The following is a 19,762-nucleotide window of genomic DNA, read 5'->3' on the forward strand; positions in this document are numbered from 1 at the left end:
CATGAAGTACAAAATTGAGGTCTGGTGGATCCTGTTTCCATTGATCATTCTCAAGATGTTTCTGCAGCTTAATTTTTGTCCACCTGGGGTAAATTCAATTGATTGGACTTGATTTGGAAAGGCACACATCTGTCTACATATAACATCCCACAGTTGACAGTGCATGTCAGAGCACAAACCAAGCATGAAGTCAAAGGAATTGTCTGTAGACCTCTGAGACAGGATTGTCTTGAGGCACATATCTAAGGAAGTGTACAGAAACAGTTCTGCTGCTTTTAAGGCAAATTGGCCTCCATCATCTGTAAATGGAATAAGTCTGGATCCACCAGGACTCTTCCTAGAACTTGCTGCCTGTCTAAACTGAGCGATCGTGTAGGAAGGGTCTTAGTCAGGGAGGTGACCAAGAACCAGATGGTTACGCTGTCAGAGCTCCAGCATTCATCTGTGGAGAGTGGAGAACCTTCCAGAAGGACAACCATCTTTGCAACAATCCACCAATCATGCCTGTATGGTAGAGTGACCAGATGGAAACCACGCCTTAGTAAAAGGCACATGGCAGCCTGCCTGGAGTTTGCCAAAAGGCACCCGGAGGACTCAGACCATGAGATAAAAAAGTATCTTGTCTTATGAGACAAAGATTGAACTCTCTGGCATGAATGCCAGGTGTCATGTTTGGAGGAAACCATGCACCTTCCCATTCCCTACAGTGAAGCATGGTGGTGGCAGCATCATGCTGCTGGGATGTTTTTCAGAGACAGGAACTGGGAGACTAGTCAGTATTGAGGGAAAGATGAATGCAACAACGTACAGAGACATCCTGGATGAAAACCTGCTCCAGAGCGCTCTTGACCTCAGACTGGGACGACGGTTCATCTTTCAGCGGATCATTGACCTGAAGCACACAACCAACATGTCAAAGGTGTGGCTTCAGGACAACTCTGTGAATGTCCTTGAGTGGCCCAGCCAGAGCCCAGACCTGAATCCGACTGAACATCTCTGGAGAGATCGTTTTCAGATCTCTCCAGAGATGTTCCAGTCAATGCTCCCTATCCAACATGATGGAGCTTGAGAGGTGCTGCAAAGATGAATGGGCAAAACTGCCCAAAGGTAGGTGCGCCAAGCTTGTGGTATCATATTTAAGAAGACTTAAAGCTGTAATTGCTGCTAAAGGTGCATCAACAAAATATTGAGCAAAGAGTATGAATACGTATGTACATGTGATTTCTTCATTTTTTTTTAATAAATTCGCAAAAATTTCAAAGAAAACTTTTTCATGTTGTCATTATGGGGTGTTGTGAGTAGAATTTTGAGGGGGAAAATAAATTTACTCCATTTTGGTATAAGGTTGTAGTCACAAAATGTGAAAAAAGTGAAGCGCTGTGAATACTTTCTGGATAGCCCGTAACCAAATGGTATGGAAAACAAAGTAAAAATAAACACTAATCCAAATTTAAAAACTTCACCTTACTGCTTTACGACCACCTGATGGAGCTGTAGTGGCTGTAACCTGCTTTCATCAAAAACAATCTCATTTGACTCTGTTGACCCTCAAAATGTCAATCTGCTACAAATTGTGATTCATCCACAAACCATTAATGAAATTTTATGCAAACCATGAAAATCCGCAAACAATTCATAATTTTGCTTAAAATATCCCACAAAATGTGACCACAGGTCTCACAAAATGTAAGTCACAAAATGTGAATATTATTCATGATATAGATTTTCTTTGAGTTTGCAGATCAGTTACTTCAGGAAAGATGATTGCAATCCCTATCTCCGCAAAAAAAAAAAAAAAAATTTCAGGGGCCACTACACTCGGTGAGGCAGGAAGGCAAGCCTCGAGTGAATTCTCGCTTCTGGTGTCAAGCGCCTGGCCCCAATGGCCATGACCCACTCCAGGGACAGTGGCAGGTGGGGAGTTTGATTGGGGCAGTACACCTGTCAAACGGTAACACAGGTGTCCTCAGGCAAACTCAGGAAGGACAGAAACCTCCCGTGGAGCAGAAGGGCAAAAGCTTGCTTGATCTTGATTTTCAGTATGAATACAGACCATGAAAGTGGGGCCTCATGATCCTTCTGACTTTCTGGATTTTAAGCAAGAGGTGTCAGAAAAGTTACCACAGGGGTAACTGGCTTGTGGCGGCCAAGTGTTCATAGCGACATTGTTTTTTGATCCTTCGATGTTGACTCTTCCTATCATCATGAGGCAGAATTCATCAAGCGTTGGATTGTTCACCCACTAATACGGAACGTGAAAGAGTCTAAAGCCTGCGTGAGTCGAGGGGTGGCACAAAGCCCCGTAGTGCAATGAAAGTGAGAGGTGCTCAGTCATAATCCCACAGATGGTTGCGTCGCACTATTGGCTCCTCAGCCAAGCACATACACCAAAACATGAAGCAGTTCACATTTTGCGAAACCTGCGTTGAAGTTTCATGAGAAATTTTGTCAGTGTTTATAGTTTGCAATTCATGGTTTGTGAATAATTCACATTTGCAGACGATACACGTTTTGTGTATCGTCAAGGCTTCCAAAGCAAGGCAACGCCACCCTAACTGAAGAAGATTTTGGATTTTGGAAGATTTCTCTGTTGGAACTGTTTACACAGAGACTGCTACCTGCTGCTTTGGACTTTGAACTAACAGTCTTTTTCAAGACTTTTTTACTTTTTTTACTTTTTTACTTTTTTACTTTTTTTTTACTTTTTCACCGTGCTCCAACGCCTAAAGAAGACCTCTAACGGTCGAAACATCGCGACGGAGCACTTTTATCAGCTAACTTTCATCACCGTTGGCAAGCTAACTAGCTTGCTAACGCTTTCGTTTTTATTTTTATTTTATTTTTTAGCACTGTTGTCGTGCTGCTCCACAGCCTGCCTAGTGGATTTTTATTTTATTTTAGCACCGTTGTCGTGCGTTACCTGTGCTGCTCCACAGCCTGTCCAGTGGATTTTTATTTTATTTTAGCACCGTTGTCGTGCGTTACCTGTGCTGCTCCACAGCCTGTCTAGTGGATTTTTATTTTATTTTAGCACCGTTGTCGTGCGTTACCTGTGCTGCTCCACAGCCTGTCCGGTGGATTTTTATTTTATTTTAGCACCGTTGTCGTGCGTTACCTGTGCTGCTCCACAGCCTGTCCGGTGGATTTTTATTTTATTTTAGCACCGTTGTCGTGCGTTACCTGTGCTGCTCCACAGCCTGTCCGGTGGATTTTTATTTTATTTTAGCACCGTTGTCGTGCGTTACCTGTGCTGCTCCACAGCCTGTCCGGTGGATTTTTATTTTATTTTAGCACCGTTGTCGTGCGTTACCTGTGCTGCTCCACAGCCTGTCCGGTGGATTTTTATTTTATTTTAGCACCGTTGTCGTGCGTTACCTGCGCTGCTCCACAGCCTGTCCGGTGGATTTTTATTTTATTTTAGCACCGTTGTCGTGCATTACCTGCGCTGCTCCACAGCCTGTCCGGTGGATTTTTATTTTATTTTAGCACCGTTGTCGTGCGTTACCTGTGCTGCTCCACAGCCTGTCCGGTGGATTTTTATTTTATTTTAGCACCGTTGTCGTGCATTACCTGTGCTGCTCCACAGCCTGTCTGGTGGATTTTTATTTTATTTTTTAGCACTGTTGTCGTGCGTTACCTGTGCTGCTCCACACCCTGTCTAGTGGATTTTTATTTTATTTTAGGACCGTTGTCGTGCGTTACCTGTGCTGCTCCACAGCCTGTCCAGTGGATTTTTATTTTATTTTAGCACCGTTGTCGTGCGTTACCTGTGCTGCTCCACAGCCTGTCCAGTGGATTTTTATTTTATTTTAGCACCGTTGTCGTGCGTTACCTGTGCTGCTCCACAGCCTGTCTAGTGGATTTTTATTTTAATTTTTAGCACTGTTGTCGTGCGTTACCTGTGCTGCTCCACAGCCTGTCTAGTGGATTTTTATTTTGTTTTAGCACCGTTGTCGTGCGTTACCCGTGCTGCTCCACAGCCTGTCTAGTGGATTTTTATTTTATTTTTTAGCATTGTTGTCGTGCGTTACCTGTGCTGCTCCACAGCCTGTCTAGTGGATTTTTATTTTATTTTAGCACCGTTGTCGTGCGTTACCCGTGCTGCTCCACAGCCTGTCTAGTGGATTTTTATTTTATTTTTTAGCACTGTTGTCGTGCGTTACCTGTGCTGCTCCACAGCCTGTCCAGTGGATTTTTATTTTATTTTAGCACCGTTGTCGTGCGTTACCTGTGCTGCTCCACAGCCTGTCTAGTGGATTTTTATTTTATTTTAGCACCGTTGTCGTGCGTTACCCGTGCTGCTCCACAGCCTGTCTAGTGGATTTTTATTTTATTTTTTAGCACTGTTGTCGTGCGTTACCTGTGCTGCTCCACAGCCTGTCTAGTGGATTTTTATTTTATTTTAGCACCGTTGTCGTGCGTTACCCGTGCTGCTCCACAGCCTGTCTAGTGGATTTTTATTTTATTTTAGCACTGTTGTCGTGCGTTACCCGTGCTGCTCCACAACCTGTCTAGTGGATTTTTATTTTATTTTTAGCACTGTTGTCGTGCGTTACCTGTGCTGCTCCACAGCCTGTCTAGTGGATTTTTATTTTATTTTAGCACCGTTGTCGTGTGTTACCTGTGCTGCTCCACAGCCTGTCTAGTGGATTTTTATTTTATTTTAGCACCGTTGTCGTGCGTTACCTGTGCTGCTCCACAGCCTGTCCAGTGGATTTAGATTTTTATTTTATTTTTAGCACTGTTGTCGTGCGTTACCTGTGCTGCTCCACAGCCTGTCCAGTGGATTTTTATTTTATTTTAGCACCGTTGTCGTGCGTTACCTGTGCTGCTCCACAGCCTGTCCAGTGGATTTTTATTTTATTTTAGCACCGTTGTCGTGCGTTACCTGTGCTGCTCCACAGCCTGTCTAGTTTTATATTTTAGCACCGTTGTCGTGCGTTACCTGTGCTGCTCCACAGCCTGTCTAGTGGATTTTTATTTTATTTTTAGCACCGTTGTCGTGCGTTACCTGTGCTGCTCCACAGCCTGTCTAGTGGATTTTTATTTTATTTTTAGCACCGTTGTCGTGCGTTACCTGTGCTGCTCCACAGCCTGTCTAGTGGATTTTATTTTATTTTTAGCACCGTTGTCGTGCGTTACCTGTGCTGCTCCACAGCCTGTCTAGTGGATTTTTATTTTATTTTTAGCACTGTTGTCGTGCGTTACCCGTGCTGCTCCACAGCCTGTCCAGTGGATTTTTATTTTATTTTTAGCACTGTTGTCGTGCGTTACCTGTGCTGCTCCACAGCCTGTCTAGTGGATTTTTATTTTATTTTAGCACCGTTGTCGTGCGTTACCTGTGCTGCTCCACAGCCTGTCTAGTGAATTTTTATTTTATTTTAGCACCGTTGTCGTGCGTTACCTGTGCTGCTCCACAGCCTGTCCAGTGGATTTAGATTTTTATTTTATTTTTAGCACTGTTGTCGTGCGTTACCTGTGCTGCTCCACAGCCTGTCTAGTGGATTTTTATTTTATTTTTAGCACTGTTGTCGTGCGTTACCCGTGCTGCTCCACAGCCTGTCCAGTGGATTTTTATTTTATTTTTAGCACCGTTGTCGTGCGTTACCTGTGCTGCTCCACAGCCTGTCTAGTGGATTTTTATTTTATTTTTAGCACCGTTGTCGTGCGTTACCTGTGCTGCTCCACAGCCTGTCTAGTGGATTTTTATTTTATTTTTAGCACTGTTGTCGTGCGTTACCTGTGCTGCTCCACAGCCTGTCTAGTGGATTTTTATTTTATTTTTAGCACCGTTGTCGTGCGTTACCTGTGCTGCTCCACAGCCTGTCTAGTGGATTTTTATTTTATTTTTAGCACTGTTGTCGTGCGTTACCCGTGCTGCTCCACAGCCTGTCCAGTGGATTTTTATTTTATTTTTAGCACTGTTGTCGTGCGTTACCTGTGCTGCTCCACAGCCTGTCTAGTGGATTTTTATTTTATTTTAGCACCGTTGTCGTGCGTTACCTGTGCTGCTCCACAGCCTGTCTAGTGGATTTTTATTTTATTTTAGCACCGTTGTCGTGCGTTACCTGTGCTGCTCCACAGCCTGTCCAGTGGATTTAGATTTTTATTTTATTTTTAGCACTGTTGTCGTGCGTTACCTGTGCTGCTCCACAGCCTGTCCAGTGGATTTTTATTTTATTTTTAGCACCGTTGTCGTGCGTTACCTGTGCTGCTCCACAGCCTGTCTAGTGGATTTTTATTTTATTTTTAGCACTGTTGTCGTGCGTTACCTGTGCTGCTCCACAGCCTGTCTAGTGGATTTTTATTTTATTTTAGCACCGTTGTCGTGCGTTACCTGTGCTGCTCCACAGCCTGTCCAGTGGATTTTTATTTTATTTTTTTTACCACTGTTGTCGTGCGTTACCTGTGCTGCTCCACAGCCTGTCCAGTGGATTTAGATTTTTATTTTATTTTTAGCACTGTTGTCGTGCGTTACCTGTGCTGCTCCACAGCCTGTCTAGTGGATTTTTATTTTATTTTTAGCACTGTTGTCGTGCGTTACCCGTGCTGCTCCACAGCCTGTCCAGTGGATTTTTATTTTATTTTTAGCACCGTTGTCGTGCGTTACCTGTGCTGCTCCACAGCCTGTCTAGTGGATTTTTATTTTATTTTTAGCACCGTTGTCGTGCGTTACCTGTGCTGCTCCACAGCCTGTCTAGTGGATTTTTATTTTATTTTTAGCACTGTTGTCGTGCGTTATCTGTGCTGCTCCACAGCCTGTCTAGTGGATTTTTATTTTATTTTTACCACTGTTGTCGTGCGTTACCCGTGCTGCTCCACAGCCTGTCCAGTGGATTTTTATTTTATTTTTAGCACTGTTGTCGTGCGTTACCTGTGCTGCTCCACAGCCTGTCCAGTGGATTTTTATTTTATTTTTAGCACTGTTGTCGTGCGTTACCTGTGCTGCTCCACAGCCTGTCTAGTGGATTTTTATTTTATTTTTAGCACCGTTGTCGTGCGTTACCTGTGCTGCTCCACTGCCTGTCTAGTGGATTTTTATTTTATTTTTAGCACTGTTGTCGTGCGTTACCTGTGCTGCTCCACAGCCTGTCTAGTGGATTTTTATTTTATTTTAGCACCGTTGTCGTGCGTTACCTGTGCTGCTCCACAGCCTGTCCAGTGGATTTTTATTTTATTTTTTTTACCACTGTTGTCGTGCGTTACCTGTGCTGCTCCACAGCCTGTCCAGTGGATTTAGATTTTTATTTTATTTTTAGCACTGTTGTCGTGCGTTACCTGTGCTGCTCCACAGCCTGTCTAGTGGATTTTTATTTTATTTTTAGCACTGTTGTCGTGCGTTACCCGTGCTGCTCCACAGCCTGTCCAGTGGATTTTTATTTTATTTTTAGCACCGTTGTCGTGCGTTACCTGTGCTGCTCCACAGCCTGTCTAGTGGATTTTTATTTTATTTTTAGCACTGTTGTCGTGCGTTACCTGTGCTGCTCCACAGCCTGTCTAGTGGATTTTTATTTTATTTTTAGCACTGTTGTCGTGCGTTACCTGTGCTGCTCCACAGCCTGTCTAGTGGATTTTTATTTTATTTTTAGCACCGTTGTCGTGCGTTACCTGTGCTGCTCCACAGCCTGTCTAGTGGATTTTTATTTTATTTTTAGCACCGTTGTCGTGCGTTACCTGTGCTGCTCCACAGCCTGTCTAGTGGATTTTTATTTTATTTTTAGCACCGTTGTCGTGCGTTACCTGTGCTGCTCCACAGCCTGTCCAGTGGATTTTTATTTTATTTTTAGCACCGTTGTCGTGCGTTACCTGTGCTGCTCCACAGCCTGTCTAGTGGATTTTTATTTTATTTTTAGCACCGTTGTCGTGCGTTACCTGTGCTGCTCCACAGCCTGTCTAGTGGATTTTTATTTTATTTTTAGCACTGTTGTCGTGCGTTACCCGTGCTGCTCCACAGCCTGTCCAGTGGATTTTTATTTTATTTTTAGCACTGTTGTCGTGCGTTACCCGTGCTGCTCCACAGCCTGTCTAGTGGATTTTTATTTTATTTTTAGCACTGTTGTCGTGCGTTACCTGTGCTGCTCCACAGCCTGTCTAGTGGATTTTTATTTTATTTTAGCACCGTTGTCGTGCGTTACCTGTGCTGCTCCACAGCCTGTCCAGTGGATTTTTATTTTATTTTTTTTACCACTGTTGTCGTGCGTTACTTGTGCTGCTCCACAGCCTGTCTAGTGGATTTTTATTTTATTTTTGCACCGTTGTCGTGCGTTCGCTGTTGCTGTGCGTTACTTGTGCTGCTTCATGGCCTGTCTGGTGCCTTAACTAAAGCACTCCTTCTGCTGAATCTCCTCTAAATTATTTACACATTATTCACTTTGCGTGTTTTTAGGAATCCGCTAGCTTAGCGTAGCTACTAGCTCTTAGCCGATTTAGCATGGCGGCTTCTCCTGTCTCTCCCGCACTTTTCTGCTCTGGTTGTGAAATGTTTAGTTGTTCCTCGGCCTCCTTTAGCAGTAACGGTACTTGTAATAAGTGCAGCTTATTCGTAGCTTTGGAGGCCAGGCTGGGCGAATTGGAGACTCGGCTCCGCACCGTGGAAAATTCTACAGCTAGCCAGGCCCCTGTAGTCGGTGCGGACCAAGGTAGCTTAGCCGCCGTTAGTTACCCCCTGGCAGATCCCGAGCAGCCGGGAAAGCAGGCTGACTGGGTGACTGTGAGGAGGAAGCGTAGCCCTAAACAGAAGCCCCGTGTACACCGTCAACCCGTTCACATCTCTAACCGTTTTTCCCCACTCGACGATGCACTCGCCGAGGATCAAACTCTGGTTATTGGCGACTCTGTTTTGAGAAATGTGAAGTTAGCGACACCAGCAACCATTGTCAGTTGTCTTCCGGGGGCCAGAGCAGGCGACATTGAAGGAAATTTGAAATTGCTGGCTAAGGCTAAGCGTAAATTTGGTAAGATTGTAATTCACGTCGGCAGTAATGACACTCGGTTACGTCAATCGGAGGTCACTAAAATTAACATTAAATCGGTGTGTAACTTTGCAAAAACAATGTCGGACTCTGTTGTTTTCTCTGGGCCCCTCCCCAATCAGACCGGGAGTGACATGTTTAGCCGCATGTTCTCCTTGAATTGCTGGCTGTCTGAGTGGTGTCCAAAAAATGAGGTGGCCTTCATAGATAATTGGCAAAGCTTCTGGGGAAAACCTGGTCTTGTTAGGAGAGACGGCATCCATCCCACTTTGGATGGAGCAGCTCTCATTTCTAGAAATCTGGCCAATTTTCTTGGATCCTCCAAACTGTGACTGTCCAGCGTTGGGACCAGGAGGCAGAGCTGTGGTCTTATACACCTCTCTGCAGCTTCTCTCCCCCTGCCATCCCCTCATTACCCCATCCCTGTAGAGACGGTGCCTGCTCCCAGACCACCAATAACCAGCAAAAATCTATTTAAGCAAAAAAATTCAAAAAGAAAAAATAATATAGCACCTTCAACTGCACCACAGACTAAAACAGTTAAATGTGGTCTATTAAACATTAGGTCTCTCTCTTCTAAGTCCCTGTTGGTAAATGATATAATAATTGATCAACGTATTGATTTATTCTGCCTAACAGAAACCTGGTTACAGCAGGATGAATATGTTAGTTTAAATGAGTCAACACCCCCGAGTCACACTAACTGTCAGAATGCTCGTAGCACGGGCCGGGGCGGAGGATTAGCAGCAATCTTCCATTCCAGCTTATTAATTAATCAAAAACCTAGACAGAGCTTTAATTCATTTGAAAGCTTGTCTCTTAGTCTTTTCCATCCAAATTGGAAGTCCCAAAAACCAGTTTTATTTGTTATTATCTATCGTCCACCTGGTCGTTACTGTGACTTTCTCTGTGAATTTTCAGACCTTCTGTCTGACTTAGTGCTTAGCTCAGATAAGATACTTATAGTGGGCGATTTTAACATCCACACAGATGCTGAGAATGACAGCCTCAACACTGCATTTAATCTATTATTAGACTCTATTGGCTTTGCTCAAAAAGTAAATGAGTCCACCCACCACTTTAATCATATCTTAGATCTTGTTTTGACTTATGGTATGGAAATAGAAGACTTAACAGTATTCCCTGAAAACTCCCTTCTGTCTGATCATTTCTTAATAACATTTACATTTACCCTGATGGACTACCCTGCAGTGGGGAATAAGTTTCATTACACTAGAAGTCTTTCAGAAAGCGCTGTAACTAGGTTTAAGGATATGATTCCTTCTTTATGTTCTCTAATGTCATATACCAACACAGAGCAGAGTAGCTACCTAAACTCTGTAAGGGAGTTAGAGTATCTCGTCAATAGTTTTACATCCTCATTGAAGACAACTTTGGATGCTGTAGCTCCTCTGAAAAAGAGAGCTTTAAATCAGAAGTGTCTGACTCCGTGGTATAACTCACAAACTCGTATCTTAAAGCAGATAACCCGTAAGTTGGAGAGGAAATGGCGTCTCACTAATTTAGAAGATCTTCACTTAGCCTGGAAAAAGAGTTTGTTGCTCTATAAAAAAGCCCTCCGTAAAGCTAGGACATCTTTCTACTCATCACTAATTGAAGAAAATAAGAACAACCCCAGGTTTCTTTTCAGCACTGTAGCCAGGCTGACAAAGAGTCAGAGCTTTATTGAGCTGAGTATTCCATTAACTTTAACTAGTAATGACTTCATGACTTTCTTTGCTAACAAAATTTTGACTATTAGAGAAAAAATTACTCATAACCATCCCAAAGATGTATCGTTATCTTTGGCTGCTTTCAGTGATGCCGGTATTTGGTTAGACTCTTTCTCTCCGATTGTTCTGTCTGAGTTATTTTCATTAGTTACTTCATCCAAACCATCAACATGTTTATTAGACCCCATTCCTGCCAGGCTGCTCAAGGAAGTCCTACCATTATTTAATGCTTCAATCTTAAATATGATCAACTTATCTATGTACCACAGGCTTTTAAGGTGGCAGTAATTAAACCATTACTTAAAAAGCCATCACTTGACCCAGCTATCTTAGCTAATTATAGGCCAATCTCCAACCTTCCTTTTCTCTCAAAGATTCTTGAGAGGGTAGTTGTAAAACAGCTAACTGATCACCTGCAGAGGAATGGTCTATTTGAAGAGGTTCAGTCAGGTTTTAGAATTCATCATAGTACAGAAACAGCATTAGTGAAGGTTACAAATGATCTTCTTATGGCTTCGGACAGTGGACTTATCTCTGTGCTTGTTCTGTTGGACCTCAGTGCTGCTTTTGATACTGTTGACCATAAAATTTTATTACAGAGATTAGAGCATGTCATAGGTATTAAAGGCACTGCGCTGCGGTGGTTTGAATCATATTTGTCTAATAGATTACAGTTTGTTCATGTAAATGGGGAATCTTCTTCACAGACTAAATTTAATTATGGAGTTCCACAAGGTTCTGTGCTAGGACCAATTTTATTCACTTTATACATGCTTCCCTTAGGCAGTATTATTAGACGGTATTGCTTAAATTTTCATTGTTACGCAGATGATACCCAGCTTTATCTATCCATGAAGCCAGAGGACACACACCAATTAGCTAAACTGCAGGATTGTCTTACAGACATAAAGACATGGATGACCTCTAATTTCCTGCTTTTAAACTCAGATAAAACTGAAGTTATTGTACTTGGCCCCACAAATCTTAGAAGCATGGTGTCTAACCAGATCTTTACTCTGGATGGCATTTCCCTGACCTCTAGTGATACTGTGAGAAATCTTGGAGTCATTTTTGATCAGGATATGTTATTCAAAGCGCATATTAAACAAATATGTAGGACTGCCTTTTTGCATTTACGCAATATCTCTAAAATCAGAAAGGTCTTGTCTCAGAGTGATGCTGAAAAACTAATTCATGCATTTATTTCCTCTAGGCTGGACTATTGTAATTCATTATTATCAGGTTGTCCTAAAAGTTCCCTAAAAAGCCTTCAGTTAATTAAAAATGCTGCAGCTAGAGTACTGACGGGGACTAGCAGGAGAGAGCATATCTCACCCGTGTTGGTCTCTCTTCATTGGCTTCCTGTTAATTCTAGAATAGAATTTAAAATTCTTCTTCTTACTTATAAGGTTTTGAATAATCAGGTCCCATCTTATCTTAGGGACCTCGTAGTACCATATTACCCCATTAGAGCGCTTCGCTCTCAGACTGCAGGCTTACTTGTAGTTCCTAGGGTTTGTAAGAGTAGAATGGGAGGCAGAGCCTTCAGCTTTCAGGCTCCTCTCCTGTGGAACCAGCTCCCAATTCAGATCAGGGAGACAGATACCCTCTCTACTTTTAAGATTAGGCTTAAAACTTTCCTTTTCGCTAAGGCTTATAGTTAAGGCTGGATCAGGTGACCCTGGACTATCCCTTGGTTATGCTGCTTTAGATGTAGACTGTGGGGGGGTTCCCATGGTGCACTGTTTCTTTCTCTTTTTGCTCTTTATGCATCACTCCGCATTTAATCATTAGTGATCGATCTCTGCCCCCCTCCACAGCATGTCTTTTTCCTGGTTCTTTCCCTCAGCCCCAACCAGTCTCAGCAGAAGACTGCCCCTCCCTTAGCCTGGTTCTGCTGGAGGTTTCTTCCTGTTAAAAGGGAGTTTTTCCTTCCCACTGTAGCCAAGTGCTTGCTCACAGGGGGTCGTTTTGACCGTTGGGGTTTTACATAATTATTGTATGGCCTTGCCTTACAATATAAAGCGCCTTGGGGCAACTGTTTGTTGTGATTTGGCGCTATATAAAAAAAAAGTTGATTGATTGATTGATTGTGTGTTAACAATTCTTGAAATAGCAGTGGCTAGGTTCCAGGGTACGACAGCTCTTAAAAGGAATGATAGACACTATATATATATATATATATATATATATATATATATATATATATATATATATATATATATATATATATATATATATATATATATGTGTGTGTGTGTGTGTGTGTGTGTGTGTGTGTGTGTGTCTTTGTCTTAAACCACCAAAGTGCAACAGTATCTACTCCAAGTTTCATGAAAATCAGTCCTAATGTTACACAGCCATGTCCATAAAATACATCAGAAGTTTTATTTATGCATTTTGCAGCTTTCCTCTTTCCATTCCATCTGATTTTGGGTGTGATCACCATCACAGCACATTGTGATTGGCCATTCACACCCGGCCAGCCCAAACCTGTATGACTGTCTGAGCGATCTCAGCATTTGCTTGTTGTCTGTCCCTGAGCCGGAACAGACAGGGGCCTGTTTGTCCTCTTGGGCCCTGTACCACCTCCTCAGTTCCTACTGGACCTCACCACCAGACACGTCCCTGACTCTAATTAGCACAGTGGACTTCCATTTCCAGCAGCACCTCATCCCTGCAGCCAAGTGCACCACTAATTGCTCCATTACATCAACAATAAGGAGAACAAAAGATAAAAATACAGAGCTAAGGACTAAGTTGCCACACTAATTTTTCATTAACCCTGATCTTTCTGTTGTTTCATCATCCAGCCTCTTTCCATCGTCTCGCTCACACAGAGTGGCAAAGCACTCAAATTATCCACAACCATTCCAGCTATCACTAATTATCCAAAGAGATCCTCATTAGGCTATTTCAAATCCAACCTTAGATCAACACTTACTCAGACCTCAGGGATTCTTGATTCCCAGCAGCGGTTAAACAAACAATCAGTTCAAAGGATCAGGTATTCTCCTTTAAGATGAGAAACAAATCATCAGCAGTAAATAACTGCTCATTTGAAAGAAATGAGTCCAGGCATGGATGAGACTTTCTTGCTCAAATACATTTCAGCTTTAAATTGGGTCATTATGTTGTGAAAAGCACCAAATGTCACGGTGCTACTTTACCCTGAAGCCTGGAGCTGCTTTTGCTCACTGTTAACATCACAAACGACAGCGTTTAAAATCCTTCAGCATTATGTTCATGACCGTACCTTTGTAATTAGTGTCACATGGCTGTTCTAGGAACAGCTCTTTAAGACTCATTAACTCATTAACTTTTAATTCCTGGAGGGTTTACAGGAATTATAAACGCAATGCAAGAAATGCAAGAGATGTTTATAACAGTCCAATACAACTGTGGCCTCAATTTTAATTCTACATCCACTTGTATTTGCACTCACCACTGTGTGGCGCCACCAGCACCAGAAGGTGGCACAAAAAGCTCTGTTTGAGTCATGTCAATCAAATATTTACTGTCACTATGGGAAACTAACAACAGCAATCCAGCTCAACAGTGGTCACCGTGAAGCTCTCGCCTTCATTTTGATACCCCATCTGTGTACATTGACCATGTAGAAATGCAACTTTATTTGGATTAATGCGCCCTCAGATTTCCTGTAATGTACATCCCTTTGGCTGTTTGCTTGCATGGGCACAATTTGGTGGGGGATAGGAAGGACATGCCCCCCCACCTTTTTAACCAGGGGGGACAGAATATGGTATGTCCCCTCCACCTTCTGACATATATGTGTGTACTTGAAACATGCTATGTCAGTCTTATGTGCAAAACCATGTCAGAATAGTATCTTTGTTTCTGCAAGTTTGTATATTTAGCAGCATTGACTTGTTTACAACACCTTTTTCTTGTTTGTCACATTTGGAATTTTCTGGGACTGCATTTGCCCAGATTTGAAACCAAAAATAGTTGCCTCTAGGGACTAGTGTCTACACATAAGTATCAATGGACCATATGCTAATTTACTAAATTCTGAAAGTTAGAAAAGGAAATCAGAAAAGCTATCTGGGACCTCAGAAAGCCCATCTGCAATTATTGCTTGATCTCCAAAATCAGTCTATGCAAGCAAAATTATGTTCAGTATGAGTGTTGTCATTAGTGCCACTTCGAAAATTAAATTCATGATAAGTAATTTATCCTAAACTTATGATCTGTTGTTTTTTCAAACTTATGCAAAAACAAATCTTGAGAAAAAAAATACAGTATGCGATAGTTAATAACTATTAAGAGCCTGTTCTTTCATATTTATGAATACATTTTACCACATTGCAGTTGTTTTTTTAATGAAAACTCAACCTATCATTCTTTCTGAGTTCTACACATGTGGTGATACCTTATTTACACCAGGATGTTAATAAAATCAGTGCTGGCTATTCTCAGAATAAAGTACTTATATCAATCAATCAATCAATTTTTTTATATAGCGCCAAATCACAACAAACAGTTGCCCCAAGGCACTTTATATTGTAAGGCAAGGCCATACAATAATTATGTAAAACCCCAACGGTCAAAACGACCCCCTATGAGCAAGCACTTGGCTACAGTGGGAAGGAAAATCTCCCTTTTAACAGGAAGAAACCTCCAGCAGAACCAGGCTCAGGGAGGGGCAGTCTTCTGCTGGGACAGTTTCCACAGTTTCAGATTGTATAAGTCAAATGGTGTCCACTTTATGGTCTTCTCAAAACATTAAAATTACTGTTCTGGATGCTCAGAATGCATCTGAGCTTATCTAGAAAATGTTGGCTTCTGGGGGCCTAAAGTGGCCCCCACACCCCCAGCCTATGGGCTTCGGCCCTGCGGGCCTCGCATTTTGTCAACCCACAATTTCTAGTTCTAAATGGCGCCCTTGTTCGCTTGTTTTCACTTGGCGTTGCCACAGCAGAGCCAAGATCCACTTTGGATCTGCATGTTGATTTGACAAAGTTTTACGCTGGATGCCACTCCACATTACATGAAGAAATGTGGCAGGAGTGGGGTTTTAACCGGGAACCTTCCGCAGTGAAACCAAGCGCACTAACCACTTGGCCATTCTTTTAAAGTATTTCTTAATTTATTTCAAACAATGAATGTCACACCAAAAAATTTGTATTCAAAATGAAAAAATTCTTGCTAGTACTGTCTCGGTGGGTTGAGAGTGACGCATCACTCTGCAGTGGCGCATCACTCTGTGTGTGTGTATGTGAGCACTGGTTCACTTTCAGTGAGGAAGCATTTGCTCTGATTTACTAAGATTACATATAATGAGCACTAAATTGCGTGGGCACTCCAAACTTTTGCACACTGAGTTGGTGACTGTTTTGCGGGTGATTTTCTAAGAGTAATTACACACATGGCAGCAGGTGGTAAAATGACAGCGACAACAGTATGTAAATGAGGATTTTGCTGCTGTTAATGATCATGTTAATATGCAAGTACTCACAATTACAAAAAAAAATAAACACATTTTGCACCTAAATCTTGAAATGTAACACTTTGATGTGGTTGTTTTTATTGTTATTCAAATGGGGTGTGGTCTTGATGGACTGTCAGCCAAGTCAGGGAGTGCGTGCTGGTGCCATGCTTCACTGTATCCACCACACTGTGGACCCACCTTGGGTCCTGAATGGCAACCACCCAGGCAGACAACAGGTCCATCCCCACCTGGAGAAAATAGCCATGTATCTGATGATAGATGCAGATGGCTGATGGGTGCAGGAAATACCAACATAAAGGACTCAACTTTGATGAAGTGTAGTGCACGCATGAAACTGCACAGTACAAGTACATTTTGGGTTTGTGTCCATTTTGCTATTTACACAGCATGTAAGCAGAGTGAAGGCAGCACGGTGGCTTGGTGGTTTGCACTGCTGCCTCCCATCAAGAAGGTCATGGGATCGATTACCACCTGTGGCCTTTCTGTGTGGATTTTGCATGTTCTCCCTGTGTTTGTGTGGGTTCCCTCCAGGTGCTCCGACTTCCTCCCACATCCAAAGACATGCAGGTTAGGTGGATTGGAAACTTCAAAATTGTCCATATTTGTGCATAGGGGTTTGGTTGTGTTTGTGTGTCTATGTGTGGCCTTGCGACAGACTGGCATTCTGTCCAGGTTGTACCCCACCTCACGCCCTGTGGCTGCTGGGATAGGCTCCAGCCCCTCGTGACCCTTAATTGGAGTGAGTGAGTAATCAGAGTGCAAACTCACAGGGTGCAAAGGGATTGCATTTAATCTGTTAATTAATCATGTGTACATTTTGGGAGTAACATTAATTGTATCAATTCAGTTATCATCTTTTATTCTCCTGTGTATATGTTGTGAATTGGAACATGACACTTTACTCTTTAGAGAGACAGAACGTGACAGACGTGAGAGGTTTTCTGGTGAGGTAATGGAGCTACAGCATCCACCACAACATCTCCTCCACCTCCATCCATCCGGTTTCCATACAGCCAAACCTGTCTTAGTGCCCAGACCAATGACAGAAAACCTGCACAAAAATAACATACAAGCCATTAAAATTTACAATTTCCATTAATGTTGACTTTTCTTTTTAAATTCTCTTTTAGATTTTGTTTCATTGTATTTTGATGAGTTATGAGTACTAAAGTCTGTATAAGCAGATTGTACATGGGTTGTGAACCTGTAAAGTATATCTGTATACCGCATGATATAAATAACAGAAAAACCTCTGCCCTCAGCTTAGAACAGGTTTTTGGTACTTTCTTGCATCTTCATGATAACAACTAGTGTTGAACCAGCAGTCAGCTCATTTTAAGTAGATTATCATCAGAAAAATGCTTTGTAGAATGTATATAAAGTCCATCCATCCATTTTCTATACCCGCTTACTCCAATTAAGAGTCACAGAGGGAGAGCTGGAGCCTATCCTAACAGTCATAGGGCAAAAGGTGGGGTACAGCCTGGACAGAACACCAGTCAGTCACAAGGCAACATATAGACAGACAAACAGACAATATAAAGCTTCCAATTCACATCATCTGTATGTCTTCGGATGTGGGAAGAAGCCGGAGCACCCAGAGAGAAACTCATGCAAACACAGAGAGAACATGCAAACTCCTCACAGAAAGGCCACAGGTGGGAATCAACCCCATGACCTTCTTGCTGTGAGGCAACAGTGCTAACCACTAAGCCACCGTGCTTCTCATGTATATAAAGTAATTAACAAAAGTCTGTACATGTCCTACATATTCATTAACTGGCAGGCAGTGATGATAAGGCTGAAATTTGTCTTATTGTTATTCTAACCTTAAGCTGTTTCTCAATGTTAAATGTCCATGCACATGGAAATCCACAGGAATATGCATGAAGTATTGTGTTTAACTTTTTGTATGACAGCATATGAAATGTGTCAGGGGTCCGTTTTAAGAGCAACATGTCAATGGGCAAACAAATGGCTGCAGCTACATTTCCACTGTACTGGTTGAGATTTGTTGACAGCAGAGTCCATAGGATATGATTCATGTCATTTTCATATTCACCAAACATTGAGCCCTTGTGTCCACTGGATGGGGGATGCATTGTGTTTGTCCAATCATTTATTCACTTGTCAACTAAATTTGAAAAGCTTCTAACATCTGCTTTAATACAGTATCACTGCGATTATGTTTGTACCGCGTGGTACTTGGGTCTGAGTCAAAGATTAAAGTCCAGACTGCAAGTCAATCAAAATAAGGTTGTCAGGTTCTTGTTAAAGTTGCCTCCCTGATCCCATATTGGGGTTGGAGAGTTGGAATACTGCCGGTAGAGTATTGGGTACAGCAAATAAACCGACATCATGTATAACATCAGCAGGATCTGTGCTCCTGAGTATGATTAGTCATTTTCGACTGATGCATAATGGTCACTAAACTAGAAATAGTTTATTGTCATACAAGGTTCCCCATGTTAAAAGATCTGGTTTTAAATATTTTAAATACACTGCTGTTAAATTGTGCAACAATTTACCGAGGTACATAAAACAGGCCCCCTCTAAAAATGTATTAAACAATCAGGTCAAAATTTTTATTATGTCAGGTTTTGTCAGAAGATCATAATAATTTAGTTTTTTTATTAATCTGCTGTATGTTGATGGCCTTGTGGCCATTTTAAGGTCATTTCTGTTTTTTATGCGTCTGTGTTGTTTGTTATCTGTGTTGTCATGGGGACCACAATGGAAATAAGTACTTTTTGTGCCATTCTTGGGGCGCCTGTGTGAAGCTAATTTATTTGCAAGAATCCCCCACAGAGTCTCTCTGTTAAATAAAAGTCATGTGCAGAAGAGGTTACAATTTGCCAAAGAACACATCAACTGGCCTAAAGAGAAATGGAGGAATATTTTGTGGACTGATGAGAGTAAAATTGTTCTTTTTGGGTCAGACGACCCCCAAACTCTGAATTCAAGCCACAGTTCACAGTGAAGACAGTGAAGCATGGTGGTGCAAGCATCATGATATGGGCATGTTTCTCCTACTATGGTGTTGGGCCTATATATCACATACCAGGTATCATGGATCAGTTTGGATATGTCAAAATACTTGAAGAGGTCATGTTGCCTTATGCTGAAGAGGACATGCCCTTGAAATGGGTGTTTCAACAAGATAATGATCCCAAGCACACTAGCAAATGAGCAAAATCTTGGTTACAAACCAACAAAATTAATGCCTCGCAGATGTGCAGAAATCATGAAAAACTGTGGTTATACAACTAAATACTAGTTTAGTGATTCACAGGATTGCTAAAAAAGCAGTTTGAACATAATAGTTTTGAGTTTGTAGCGTCAACAGCAGATGCTACTATTATTGTGAACACCCCCTTTTCTACTTTTTTTTTTTTACTAATAGCCCAATTTCATAGCCTTAAGAGTGTGCATATCATGAATGCTTGGTCTTGTTGGATTTGCGAGAATCTACTGAATCTACTGGTACCTTGTTTCACATGTAACAATAAGAAATATACTCAAAACCTGGATTAATCTTTTTAGTCACATAGCACTACTATTATTCTGAACACTACTGTATATTG

At 42.0% G+C, this 19,762-nt stretch overlaps 1 long non-coding RNA gene across 1 annotated transcript; it reads right to left on the minus strand.

The window, feature by feature from the left end:
* Window positions 1-2,004: 2,004 nt before the first annotated feature.
* LOC117518056 lies at window positions 2,005-14,612 on the minus strand. The gene is made up of 3 exons (XR_004562906.1): window positions 14,602-14,612; window positions 8,516-8,519; window positions 2,005-2,079 (listed from the first exon to the last, which is right to left on the minus strand). It is a non-coding gene; the product is annotated as an uncharacterized LOC117518056 (long non-coding RNA).
* Window positions 14,613-19,762: the final 5,150 nt, after the last annotated feature.

The sequence above is a fragment of the Thalassophryne amazonica genome, chromosome 10 (assembly GCF_902500255.1).
Source record: "Thalassophryne amazonica chromosome 10, fThaAma1.1, whole genome shotgun sequence".
NCBI classification, from domain to species: domain Eukaryota; kingdom Metazoa; phylum Chordata; class Actinopteri; order Batrachoidiformes; family Batrachoididae; genus Thalassophryne; species Thalassophryne amazonica.